We start from the raw sequence: 14,829 nt of genomic DNA on the forward strand, positions 1-14,829 counted from the left end.
ATAACGAGCTCTACAGCAGCAACAACAAGAAACATAGAGGAGGAGAGTTAGTACGACTTAGTTTGACTTTTTAACTTTATTTAGTGGAGGAGGTAAGAATAATATAAGATACAGCTGTTGGTCATATAGGGCTTTTCATTTATCAGTGAACTATTCGCTCTCTTTAGGTGGATGAACGAGAAGGTTCTGCTCACGTATAGGGGGATCCAGTCTGCCGCGTGGAGAGACGAGCAGGGGAATCTGTGTTAGGTTCAGGGTACATGGAGCCGTGAGGGAGGAGAGACCAGCTGACAGCTCTCACTCAGACTCTCAGCTTCTGTACATAACAGAGAGAAAATATCAATCAGCAATGTCATGTAAAAGTTAAGTAATTACAATAATCACATGCCATTGAAAATTGCTTCTGGACAAGATGGAAATGTTTTGGTTGTGCAACAAAAAACACAGGCTACCAAAAGTCTGGTACTAAAAATGTGATACAGTGCAAGGCCAGTAGGTCGCGCCACTTACTTATTTTGTGCCACACTCATGGGGAAAGTACTCTGAAAATCACCCAAAAGGCTAAATTTACACTTATTTATCATAGCTGGTTAACCTGGATATCCTCAGTTTATATAGATCTGTATAATTCTACTTCTAAAAAACAAACTCTTGCTATGTCAGACTAAACATGATGTTATGCTTACTTAACATTTTTGTTGTTATTAAAACATAAACATTAGTGACAATAAAAAAAGACAGTAGGGTTAAAATTAAAGAAAAAACTCAAATTAAAAATGATTTTACCAAAATAGTTCCCATGCAGGGTTGTTACAGCAAATTCAGACTTAATTACAGTAAGATGCAGTAGGTTTCAGAACCAAATGTTGCTTTTTATTTAAAAAACAAACAAACAAACAAACAAAAAACAGTAACACTTTACAATAAGGTTCATTAGTTAAACATTAGTTAATGCATTAACTGACATGAACTAACCATGAGAAATACATTTGTTACTGAAATCATCATTAACGTCAATTAATGGAAATACAGTTGTTCATTGTTTGTTCAAGTTAGTTCACATTTACTAATGTTAACAAGATTTTAATAATGTAACGTATTAGTAAATGTTGAAATTAACATTAACAAAGATTAATAAATGCTGTACAAGTGAAGTTCATTGTTAGTTCATGTTAACTAATGTAGTTAAAGGGTTAGTTCACCCAAAAATGAAAATTCTGTCATTTATTACTTACCCTCACACCCGTAAGGCCTTCATTAATCTTCAGAACACAAATTAAGATATTTTAGTTGATATCCGATAGCTCCGTGAGGCCTCCATAAGGAGCAACCACATTTCCTCTCTCAAGATCCATAAAGGTACTAAAAACATATTTAAATCGGTTCATGTGAGTACAGTGGTTCAATATTAATATTATAAAGCGACGAGAATATTTTTGGAGCGCCAAAAAACAAAATAACGACTTATTTAGTGATGGCCGATTTCAAAACACTGCTTCATGAACTACTACTTCAATGAATCAGTGTGTCGAATCATGATTCAGATCGCGTGTCAAACTGCCAACGGCTGAAATCACGTGACTTTGGTGCACCAAACAGAAGATTCGACACACTGATTCATATGTGTTTCGATGCTTCCTGAAGCAGTGTTTTGACATCGGCCATCACTAAATAAATTGTTATTTAGTTTTTTTTTGGCGCTCCAAAAATATTCTCGTCGCTTTATAATATTAATATTGAACCACTGTACTCACATGAACTGATTTAAATATGTTTTTAGTACATTTATGGATCTTGAGAGAGGAAGTGTCCTAAAATATCTTAATTTGTGTTCATGAGGGTAAGTAATAAATGACAGAATTTTCATTTTTGGGTGAACTAACCCTTTAACTAATGTTAACTAATGAACCTTATTGTAAAGTGCTACAAAAAAAAAAAGCTTATGTTTACTGTTAATTAAAGACAAAACATTTTCTTACAGTAACTTTGGTAACAGAACTGAACAGATGAATTCCAAAGGAAGAAAGGATCCAAATGTTGTAAATCCCTAGGTGTCAATATTAATTGAATATCAATTACAAACACTACTTTGCTGCATTATTGCACTGTAATTGTTGGATTAGTAATTAGTATAGAATTAGTATATCTAAAATATCCAATAGTTCACACAACTAAATAAAAACATAGGATTTGTGCCTGTAATGCTTTTAAAACTTTAAATGGGAAACAAAAGTGTACCCTATTTGTTAGTAAATGGATTGGAGACTGAAACAAAAACATATCTCTGGACATCACATCACAGAATGAACTTTTGATAAATATAACTTAAAACAACAATGCCATAACAACATGAGGTATCAAACTGTAATCCCTGTGAGTTGTAACCAGTATTAGTAAACTCCCATAATTATTAAACAAGCATGAATCTGCTGTTGAAAGCCTGATGAGTCCACCTGCTGTCTGCTCTCAGCGCATGGCCAACTGGCCATCTCCAGCCTGGCAGAATTTTACCAGCAGTATATTATAAACTGCAGATTCACATTCAGGCAAGAGAAATGAGAGAAAGTGTAGGGTCGACACTTTACACAGCTCTATTTGACACGTGGAGTACTGATGCTATACTGCAGAGCAATTCACCATTCCAGCGGAAAGAGGGAAAGAAAGAGACTGTGGGGTGATATACACTTATAGACTGTATGCCTGCCCACTTTTTCAGCGGTGTTGGTACCGTAATTACTTTTTCCATTCATTTTCCCCATAGAGATTTTAAAAAAGTCTTTGTTAAAGCATTATGAGCCATGAACCAAGCCAACCAGCTACAAGTGAATCACAGCATATTTAAAAAAAAGAAAGAAAAAAAAAGACAAAGATACAAGACTGTGTACTTAACAAGTTTATGGAAAGAACTACAATCCCATAAAGCACAGTGAATGACATAATCAAACTACAAATAATCTACAACAACATTATGTATATATATACACCACAAATAACACTGTGAAACATGGTTGTCTAAAAAACAAACAAACAAACAAACAAAAAAACATTGAAATAATGCAAACAGATGGTTTCAACAAAAGCCTATATGTAGCATCGATATACAACCTTGGAGCTCACAGTAGGCCTGTCTTTAAACGTTTACAAGTTATTGTTAAAAATCAATTTCCCTATCTGATCAATGTTTAAAAATCCTAAAACCTTCTGCTTATTTTTAGGTTGAAATCGGACTTTGTGTCTTGTGGTCTCCGATTTTGAATCTCACTTTATAGGCTATAAAATATAACAATTAATCGACTGTGTTAAGGGGAAGAAATAACAATGTAGAGTCCAGCACTAAAGTAGTGCTGTTGTATTTCAATGCATGGTTACACAGCTGTGACATTTCAAGATGAAGGCGCTCAATAGAAATCAGTATCATAGAAACCTAAAACAACCTCCTGAAATCCACACCGACAATTAGGAACATTTTATCAGTCTTTATCGCATCACGCCTTGCGACTCTTGTATCGGAATGCGTCTCATATCAGGATACCCAACCCTTTAGTCTGATGGCTAAATCTTTGGTTTTGAATGTCCATGTGAAAAAGAGACAACAGCTACAATCTGGCCCTCGATCTGCTTACTGAGGTGTCCTCTGAGCGGCCAGGTGGCGTGATCTAGTAATCACCCTGCATGACCTGACCACACCGCACCAGACCATGAAAACTACTGCAACACATAAACACATGAAGTCATGCACATAGAGAGAGACTTTACATGACACATGAAAATGTATGTTGACAGCCAGGCTTATTGATTGGCCTTTAATTAGATGACTAGAGAACATCATGAACTACTGTATGTTCAACACAACCTAAAGGATCAAAGGCAATCAATGTCAGTGTTCATAGTCAATTATATATATACTGTATATGTACTGTATATATATATATATATATATATATATATATATATATATATATATATATATATATATATATATATATATATATATATATATATATATATATATATATATATATATATATATATATATATATATATACACACACTGCCACTCAAAAGTTTGGGATCGGTAAGATCTTTAATGCTTTTATGCTTCAGCATCATTACCCCATCCTTCAGTATCACATGATCCTTCAGAAATCAATCCAATATGCTGATTTGGTGCTTAAGAAATATTTATTATTATTATCAATGTTGATTGACATGATTTTTTGACAAATAGAAAGTTCAAAAGAACAGCATTTATTTGAAATAGAAAGCTTTTGTGACATTATACACTACCGTTCAAAAGTTTGGGTTCTGTAAGAATTTTTTTATTTTTTGAAAGAAATCAAAAGTGACAGTAAAGTAGTCTAGACAGTAGTGACAGTAAATACATTTATAATGTTATAAAAGATTCTATTTCAGATAAATGCTGTTCTTTTGAACTTTCTATTCATCAAAGAATCCTGAAAAAAAAATGTACACAACTGTTTTCAACATTGAAATTATTAATAAAATGTTTCTTGAGCACCAAATCAGCATATTAGAATGTTTTCTGAAGGATCATGTGACACTGAAGAAGACTGGAGAAATTATGCTGAAAATTCAACTTCACAGGAATAAATTTAATTACATTTTAAAATATATTCAAACAGAAAACAGTTTTTTAAAATTGTAATAATATTTCACAATATTACTGTTTTTGCTGTATTTTTAATCAAATAAATGCAGCCTTGGTAAGCACAAGAGACTTCTTTTAAAAACATTAAAAATCTTACCGATCCCAAACTTTTGAACTGCAGTGTATATGCCTAGTTCTCTTATAAAACTGTAGATGGTGCAGGTTGATGGGTCCTTAACGCAAACTGATGATATTCTCAGCGTTAACTACTTGGCACAAGCTGATTTGTTCACGCATTTGCAGCCAATGAGCTTGCTGCTCACAACATTTAAATGGCTGTTTAGTATTCACTATAGCAGTTTGCAGGAAACGTTTTGATTTTCTCTGAAACCCTCCACCTTCCCCAGCTCCACCTGTATAGATCTGCTATGGGTAATTTTATATACTGTATGCTATTTGTGCAGAAGCAGTATGTCTTGCATATTCATAGCAGTGCATCAGTGTATGTATTGGCAGTAGCAAGTTCCTGTACAATAGTCAATAATCCAGCAATAATCTACAGCAACTACAGCAGCAGAAATTCAGCAGCAGCATAGCAGATCTATTCCGCTAAGACCACATACATTAACACTGTCATATCCATTACAATGTTAAAATATTCAGAGAGTTCTCTATATATAGTTGGAATTTGACATGCTAAAAGTACTAATATCCTTTATTAATACAAAAATATTTAATTACTATAAAAGTATGTACATTTTACTTGTATATACACTAATGATCAAAGGTTTAGGGGTCATTAAGATTTTTTTTTTAAAGAAATTAGTACTTTTATTCCACAAGGACACATTAAATTGATCCAAAGAGACAGTAAATACATAAGGTAAATAATTATAATCTTATAAAAGATTTCTAATTCAATTAGGTGATGCTCTTTTGAACTTTCTATTAATCAAACAATCCTGATTTTTTGCTTCCACAAAAACATTTTCAATAATAATATTGATATATCAAATATAATATTATGAAATATTTATGAAGCAAATCAGCATATTAGAATGATTTCTGAAGGATCATGTGACACTGAAGTAACAGCTGCTGAAAATTCAACTTTGCCATCAGGAATAAATTACATTTTAAAATATATTCAAATAGAAAAGAAGTTATTTTAATTTGTAATAATATTTCATAATAGTACTATAGTAATAGTCATGGTGAGCATAAGAGACTTCATTTATATATGGCTACAAATTTAACAAGGCAGCATTAAGCTCACAAAAACATTGCCAGTATTGTCCTGCATATGTTACAATACTTTATTAATGACCTACAGCGAATGACAAACTGCTCAGTAACAGCTCAGCTGTAAGACATTTAGCCAGTGGATACTTGCATTCTGTGGTTATTTAAAATGGAGAGAAATTTTTGATGGAGAGAAAAAACGGAGAGAGAAAAAAGAGAGAACGTAAAAGAGGGAAAAGAACAAGTGAAGAGAAATTACATTTATAATATCAAGTTCACATTTCTGCTGTCTCATGCTGTTACTGGTGGCACAGTGTGGGGGGAGGGGAGAGTATTGGCTGCAAAGGCATGAGCACCACTGCAACACACACACAAGTGACAGGCCACAACTCAGCAACTTTCAAAAACAACAAAAAAAGAATATATTTCAATACATCTTGAGACAGTTACATTTGACCATGATTCAGGGACACCAATTTAAAGTTGGCATGAAACGGAAGTTGCGATTGTCTTTTCTTCCCTATATGTCAGAGTGAATCTGCTTCTCGAACATGAAAAAAAATGTATGGCGGGACTTGATTTTGTGCATGAGGAATTGATTGGATCATTGGATTGTTGTTGTTTGCTACTGCTGTGATGTCATAAGTGACAGGTTGTCCTGTCTTCACGCCAAAGACACGTCATCAGAGAAGAAAAGAGATGCCATTGCAAGAGGGATGGCAAGATATTTTGATTAAAGATTTAGAGGGCACATGAATTTAAAAAAATAATGATGTGCACGGATAAAACATTAATGATAAATACTGCAATATTCCATTCAGTTTTGATTTCATAGTGAACCATATCTAGTAGTGTCCAAACATTTGAGGGCACACTGAAAATCTACACTCTAAAAAATGCTGGGTTAAAAACAACCCAAGTTGGGTTGAAAATGGACAAACCCAGCGATTGGGTTGTTTTAACCCAGCGGTTGGGTTAAATGTTTGCCCAACCTGCTGGGTAGTTTTATTTAAACCAACTACTGTTTAAAAATTGCTATATGGCTAGCTTAAAATGAACCCAAAATAGTTGGGAAATTAAAAACCAGATGCAATTAGAGATAACAATAATAGACAAAAGGTGAATGTTTATTAATAAGCTTTAATATTTTATTAATATAAATTTAATAGTTTATTAATATAAATGTATTAATAAGTAATTTAATACATGTTTATTGTTTAATAATTATTCATTGAACATTAATAAATGTTCATTTCCAACATACTTTGGGTTAATTTTAATTAAGCAATACAGTAATTTTTAAACAATAGTTGAATTAAATAAAACTACCCAGCAGGTTGGGCAAACATTTAACCCTACCGCTGGGTTAAAACAACCCAATTGCTGGGTTTGTCCATTTTCAACCCAACTTGGGTTGTTTTTAACCCAGCATTTTTTAGAGTGTAGAATTCAAATTCATTTAAACCTGAAAATAAAGTTTCTTTTAAGATTTAAAAAACAAAACAAACAAAAAAAACAAACATTAAATGTAATTATTTAATAAGTAAATCTAGAACAAAAAAGTAACTGCTTAACTGGTTTATGCATTAATTTGCACAATCATGTTAGCGCTATTATTTAAAAAAATACAGATCACTATTAAAAACATTACATTTATTATCTACATTCATATTTTCAGCATTCTTAAGGTTATGTAACATCGTAGTTGAAACAAAGTGAGCAGGGAAACAGAGTGATCTACCCTTCAGACATATGGAGTGAGTCAGGTTTAGAGAGAGGTGGGGCAGAGTTTGAGATCATAATGCAGTGAAGCCTCACTGTTGCCTCATCAGGATTCTGGGCAGTGTACCGCATTGTCAGCATGCCCTCGCCCTCTCTCCTGCTCTCTCTCACTCTCTCTGCACTCCTTCAACTCCTCTATAGTGCTTTGTTGGGTGGCTCCTGCTGTAACTCTGCTGTGTTAGAGATGAGCTGAGTGGTGGTCAGTGTCTACTGTAGACATCCCACTTCCCTAAGGGCTTTTAAGAGTAGCTGAAGAATGCAAGAAATGCTGGCTGTCCTCATGCCAGTCCTCATTAGGAATGCATCCAAAATTGTTTTTCTTTTGTGCCTCTCTCTCCAATCAGTTAACTACAAAATCAATCATAAGTACTCTGTTACAGTCACTGCTAATATATTTATTAAAATTTACTAAAATTCCCATTTAATTTGTTTTGGTCCCAACTGAAAACTAAATTGTCGTCTTTCATCTGGTACAATTATGGAAAAAATGGCATCTGAAAGCATAGTTGAAAGAAGTAAAATAATCAATTTTTATTTTCTTAAACTTATGATTCTCTATTATCTCTACTGTATAAGCTGTATAGTTATTAAATAATTCACTTGGCTGTCTCAAAAGATAACTTGAATTTATTAGGCATGACATTATGGTGTTTTGAAACACTGTTTGAAACCAGTTTCAATAGGAGGCACATTCATACAAAAATGTTGGCTGTTAAGTCACTGACTGACTTTACATTAAAAGGTATTACAGTGTGAACATGGAGAAGAATTTGAAGAAAAAAAAAAAAGTTGTATTTGATTAAAGCTTAATGGGAGTGATCTACACTGTTAAAAATTGCTGTTAATTTACGGCAAAATTTTAACAGTATAATCCTGTTATATTAAAAAGCAGCGCATTACTGTTTTTTTACGGTTGGTGAAATGACGTACACAAATTTTAACAGCATTTTACCGTATTTATTCCACAAAGGAAAGAAAACAGTACTTAACAGTATTTTTGGAACTGAAAACTGCAGCGAACACATCTGGATTTTTATCCGTCTTTACACTGTGATTTAACCGGTGAGTGCACCTTTGCCTTGCTCCTTTTACACAAGATAGGCTACACGTTTGCAATTGCAAATAACTGTGCAAATAACTGTAATAATTGTGGATGCTGAGCTTGTAACTGTTTTATACGTCCATTTCAGTGCCAAACCTGCCAACCGTGCAAACTGCGTCACAGAGTGGAGCTGAATTTCGGATTCATATATTTCCCGAGTACGAGGTGAGTTCACTATGTATACCTATACAAGTTTTTCAAATATGATATACTATAAACTCTTCTGCAAAGTAAGCCTTTAACATCATAGCAACAAAGTAATATCGATGTAAGTTATTTCTAACGCGCTGAAATTGTCGTCATCTCGTTTGCTAATTTTAGCTTAAGATCTTTTCATTTATTGGATAATATAGCCTACATTTAGTTTATATTAGACAAAACGTTGATTTCGATAACGTTGTGCTTGCAAATTTGGGTAAGCTTGTTCTAATTTGTACATAACTGTATTATGAGGGGAGTTTTTCTTTTGTTGCTGTTTTGCTTCTTTAGCGTTGGGTGTATTTTGGATTACTTCGACCAAGGTTAGCTTGATAGAATAAGTTGCGCGTTACTACTCAGTAAGTTATTATGTTGATGGTTTGTATTGTAATGTTACTTGGCCCAGTACAGTAGGCTAAATGACATTTTATTTCAGTGGAGACTTTGTTGTTGTTGAGATTTTCGTGCCCAAAGACTGTCCAATTTGACTCGCTGTTGTTGTTTATGTTCTATCATGGTATTATTGTCCTAACAACTGAAATAGACATGCTCTTTCCTAATTTAAAAATTAAATGCATACATTACAGGCATTATTGTTAGTGTATTGAGTCTGTCCTCATCATTGTAACTGTGTCTTAGGCCTCTTCCACTGCAGCTGATGTAGAAAGGACACTTGAACAACCTGCAACTCCTCGACTGATACTCCTTGGTATGTATAGATCTAGTCTATTTTATTACATAAGCCTCTAAGGGTGTTTTTTTTTTTTTTTTTTTTTTTTTTTGTTTTTTTTTTAAGCAAAAATTGTTAATGTTTTTTTTAAAAACAGAAAGGGACAGTTAAAACAAAATAAATATGCTGCCATCTTTTACCCACACTCATGTCATTCCAAGCCCTCAAGACTTTTATTAATATTTGTTATGTTATGACTTTACTTGAGGCACATGACTAATTGTTAAAGGGTTAGTTCACCCAAAAATGAAAATTCTGTCAGTTATTACTTACCCTCATGCCATTTGACACCTGTAAGACCTTCGTTCATCTTCGAACACAAATTAAGATATTTTAGTTGAAATCCGATGGCTCCATGAGGCCTTCATAGGGAGCAATGACATTTCTCTCTCAAGATCCATTAATGTACTAAAAACACATCTAAATCAGTTCATGTGAGTACAGTGGTTCAATTTTAATATTATAAAGTGACGAGAATATTTTTGGTGCGCCAAAAAAACAAAATAACGACTTATTCAGTGATGGCTGATTTCAAAATCATAAATGAATCAAAGTGTCGAATCTGCAGTTCAGAGAACCAAAGTCACGTGATTTCAGCAGTTTGGCGGTTTGACACACGATCCAAGCCATGATTCCGCACACTGATTCATTTATGCTCCGATGCTTCCTGAAGCAGTGTTTTGAAATCGGTCATCACTATATAAGTCGTTATTTTGTTTTTTTGGCGCACAAAAAATATTCTTGTCACTTTATAATATTAATATTGAACCACTGTACTCACATGAACTGATTTAAATATGTTTTTAGTACATTAATGGATCTTGAGAGAGGAAATGTCATTTCTTCCTTATGAAGGCCTCACGGAGCCATCGGATTTCAACTAAAATATCTTAATTTGTGTTCTGAAGATGAAGGTCTTACGGGTGTGAAACGACATTAGGGTGAGTAATTAATGACAGAATTTTCATTTTTGGGTGAACTTACCGTTTAAGTAATATGTCATTGTGGTTATGGGTTTTGAATTAATTTTGAATTAGTTAATAGTCATGTGCCTCAACAAGTAAAGTCATAACATGATACCTTTGTAAATCATTAGCTAAAGATTATTTAAAGCAGACAACTGGAAGTTGAAATGCATGGCTTTGACCGATTGTGGTAATTAACACGTTCATTTACATTATTAGTTAATATAATATGCTATTAGGGAATTAATATATTATGACACATTTAACTAATAACAATATAATGATTACTTAATCTATTAATCATATAGAAACTTTATTAGTTGCTGATGCAGTAATCATTAATTAATGGTTTAGTTCTTCATAAGTCATACATTAACTTGATTATTTGTGCATTAGTTAAGCATGAATTAATGCATATTACCCGTATTGTAAAGTGTTACCTTAATTTCTATTCACATTCTCGTTATGTAAACTTTTACCCACACTAATTCTGAATGTATGCATTTGTTTTTCAGACACTTCATTGGAATAAATCCTGAAAAAGGCACCAAGGGTGGACAAGACTTATCACACTCGGGTTGCCAGTCTACTTAAGAAGCTAATGGACTTAAAGCGTTAGTTCACCCAAAAATGAAAATTTTGTCATTTATTACTTACACTCATGTCGTTTCACACCCGTAAGACCTTCATTAATCTTCAGAACACAAATTAGGGTATTTTAGTTCAAATCCAATGGCTCCTTGAGGCCTACGTAGGGAGTAATAACACTTCCTCTGTCTAGATCCATAATGTACTAAAAACACATCGAAATCAGTTTAATATTAATATTATAAACCGACAAGAATATTTTGGTGCGGCAAAAAAACAAAATAATGACTTATTTAGTGATGACCGATTTCAAAACACTGCTTCATGAAGCATCGGAGCATTATGAATCAGTCTATCGAATCATGAATCAGATCGCAGTTCAAACCCGACAAATGGCTGAAATCACATGACTTTGGCACTCCGAACTGCAGATTCGACACACAGATTCACAATGATCTGATGCTTCCTGAAGCATTGTTTTGAAATTGACCATCACTAAATAAGTCGTTAGTTTGTTTTTTTGCACCAAAAATTTCTCATCGCTTTATAATATTAATATTGAACCACTGTACTCACATGAACTGATTTAAATATGTTTTTAGTACATTAATGGATCTTGAGAGAGGAAATGTCATTGCTCCCTATGAAGCCTCACGGAGCCATCGGATTTCAATGATAACCGTAGACCTCTTTAAGTCATTGGATTTCAACTAAAATATCTTAATTTGTGTTCTGAAGATGAATGAAGGTCTTACGGGTGTGGAACGGCATGGGGGTAAGTAATTTTGAGAATATTTTGTGATTTAAAGTGGCTTTATTTTTCAAGTTTTAATAAAGCACATTTTGAAGTTACTCTGCATTGTGTTAAATTTTTAATGTTTCAAAGGATGTATTTGTACATTGTATTATGGTTTTAAAGCAAGACTTCTAAGGGGTAATTAATAAAATCAAAGAAATATCTAGAAAAATAGTTACACCTTTTTTTCTTAGCAGTCCATTTCTCAATATAATAACATTTGTAGCTTACAGTTAAAAAGTGCAAATAAACATTAATTAACTGTTAATACTTTTGACAGTAATTTACTGTTAATGTAGAAAATAACAGCTTTATGCTGTATTTACAAAAACAGTAACAAACTGTAAATTTCAACAACAGCAAGACACTGTTAATTTAACAGTAACTTGCTGGCAACCGTGCTGCCAGTTACTTACTGTTTTTTAACAGGACAATTTTTAACAGTGTAGTTTTGCAATGTTTGCTTGCAGTATAAATTGCAAAAGGAATGTGACACAAGAGTGTGCAAAAATGTTTTGAGTTAATAGTGGAATTTCGATGCTATGTCTGGTATTGATGCTATGGTACAGATGGCAGTCCATTGTTACGTCACTCAATGAGGCAGTCATGGTCTAATGGTTAGAGGGTCAGACTGGTCACCCAAAAGTTGTGGGGTTCGATTCTTAATGCTGGCAGGAAATGACTCCTAACCCCCAATCACTCCCCTGGTGCCACAGCAAATGGCTGCCCACTGCTCTTGGTGTGTGTGTCCATGGTTTGCTGTGTGTGTCTTCACTACTCCTAATGTGTCGGCACTAACTTGGATGGGCTAAATACAGAGGAAAAATTACAAGTATGGCCTTCACATGTCACTTTCATTTTCATAACTTGGGGGTAAATCAAGATAATGGAGGAATTTATATTCTGTGCCATGGATTCAAATTATTTGAATGTGAGACTGTGAGCAAGATACTGTATGTGAGAAGAGCAGTTTGCTAGCTATCTCTATAGTGGTGCTGCATCCTCTTTGAAGGCTCCCACCTTGCCAATGGGATGATATCTGGTAATATCTCTTGAGGAGATATATCCCTCTCTGGGGGGTCCATGAGGGTTGATGCAGGATGAATGGAGTTATGTAGGACAGTATAGATTCCCTCTACTTCATTTACCTCCCTCCCCAACTACTGTATCCATAGATTGGTGGCAATACCGAAGGGAGGTGCTAATTACTCAGTTTTTAGCACCTTGCATTTAAAATGGAGTCGAAGCTCCTCTGCGTAGGCTGCTCCCTAAGTTGTCAAGTACTGGTAATATGCCATAGCTGAGGAAACTTAGTCGGCCAACGAAGAAAAACTGCCCGACGGCCGTTCGTCGGCTTGGTGTGTTCCTGCCTTTAGAGCTCTGCTGAGGCCTATCCCGAAAGGGAGAAAGGAAGGTGTAATAGCCGGGACTTCCCTTGCTGTAGAGCATAGAAGGTTGGGGATCTTCCCTAGTATATTGGCTTAAGGAGTAGCGCCACTATATGGATCACATGGGATGCTCCCATGGGGTTGATATGCTTCTGATTCCGGCTGTCTGTTGACTTATCCGGTAGTCCGTAGAGTCAATTTATGCCATCCCCACAATGTTTGTTCATATTCACAGCCTAGTGAGGCAGGCATTCCCTTAGCATGGCGTAGTGGATATTGGTTCCCCACAGCATCAATACCAGATGCGGTGTCAAAGTTCCACTTCGAAAGGGAACATGTTAGGTTGAGTATTCAACCCGGTTCCCTGAGGAGGGGAACGAGATGCTGCAAGACTAATTACCACCTCCCTTCGGTTGCCATATCTTGGGCCTGGCTGGCCATCTCCTTCAATCAAAAGAGTCAATGACGTGTAACTCAGGCACTCTATATGCTCATGGGCGCTCCGTGTGTGATGTCATGGAAATGCCATCTGCCAATGATTATTAGCTTTTGTTTACACATGCCTTAGACACCGGTCACACTGATGCCGCTTCTCAGAGAACCCGTTAGCATGTGCAACCTAAAGCCCGGAACACACCAAGCCGACGGTCGGCCATCGGGCAGTTTTTGTTCGTCAGCCGACTAAGTTTTCTCAGTGTGTTCCGCACCGTCGGCTGCAGTTGGTCCTCGACGGCTTTTTTTCAGCTAATTCGACATGTTGAATCAGCGTCGGAGCTTGTCAGTCAGTCGGGCCATCTGATCATTCTGATTGGCTGTTCAGCTACTGCCACCTGCTGGTTCAGAAAGGCATTTCTTCTTACACAGGCGCAGAACGAACATGCTACTTGGCTGTCGAGCATCGGTTTGGTGTGTCAGGGCAACTTTGAACCCAGACGCTGCTGACGTGAGCCTACCCCGCAGTTTGCTTTCGTCGCCACTAGTTCGTCGGCGTCGGCTTGGTGTATTCTGGGCTTAAGATGATTTTAGACATGACAGATAACAAGAAATTTTATGGAGCTCTATTCAAAAACATGCACACTTGCAGTGGCATTAAGCTTATATTACGTATGTAAAAACAATCTATCTCTTTACAGTACCAGGATACTCTATATTTACTGATATAAACAAATCATATAGAATGTGTTATAATGTTTCATGAGGATTTGGTCTGTTATCAATTGTAAAGTTGTGAAAAACTGTTTAACTTCAAAGTGCTCCTGTAACAAAACTCATGTGATGCATAACTTAAAACTTTATATACATTCCTTAGATCCAGGTATATTTTGATGCAATTCAACTCAAAAATGCATTCAGTATCACTTGAAAGATACAGTTCACACAAAAATGAGAATTCTGTGATGTCTCATGCCTGATGTCATTCCAAACCTTT

The 14,829-nt window shown here is 35.1% G+C and overlaps 1 long non-coding RNA gene across 2 annotated transcripts; it reads left to right on the forward strand.

Annotated features, from left to right (window-relative positions):
- Positions 1 to 8,548: 8,548 nt before the first annotated feature.
- Positions 8,549 to 11,489, forward strand: LOC137009655 (uncharacterized). 2 transcript variants are annotated; one of them, XR_010892937.1, is made up of 4 exons: positions 8,549 to 8,695; positions 8,824 to 8,900; positions 9,573 to 9,642; positions 11,144 to 11,489. It is a non-coding gene; the product is annotated as an uncharacterized lncRNA (long non-coding RNA). The 2 variants fall into 2 exon arrangements; XR_010892936.1 differs by having other exon boundaries at positions 8,560 to 8,900.
- Positions 11,490 to 14,829: the final 3,340 nt, after the last annotated feature.

This window comes from Chanodichthys erythropterus, chromosome 20 (assembly GCF_024489055.1).
Source record: "Chanodichthys erythropterus isolate Z2021 chromosome 20, ASM2448905v1, whole genome shotgun sequence".
NCBI lineage: Eukaryota > Metazoa > Chordata > Actinopteri > Cypriniformes > Xenocyprididae > Chanodichthys > Chanodichthys erythropterus.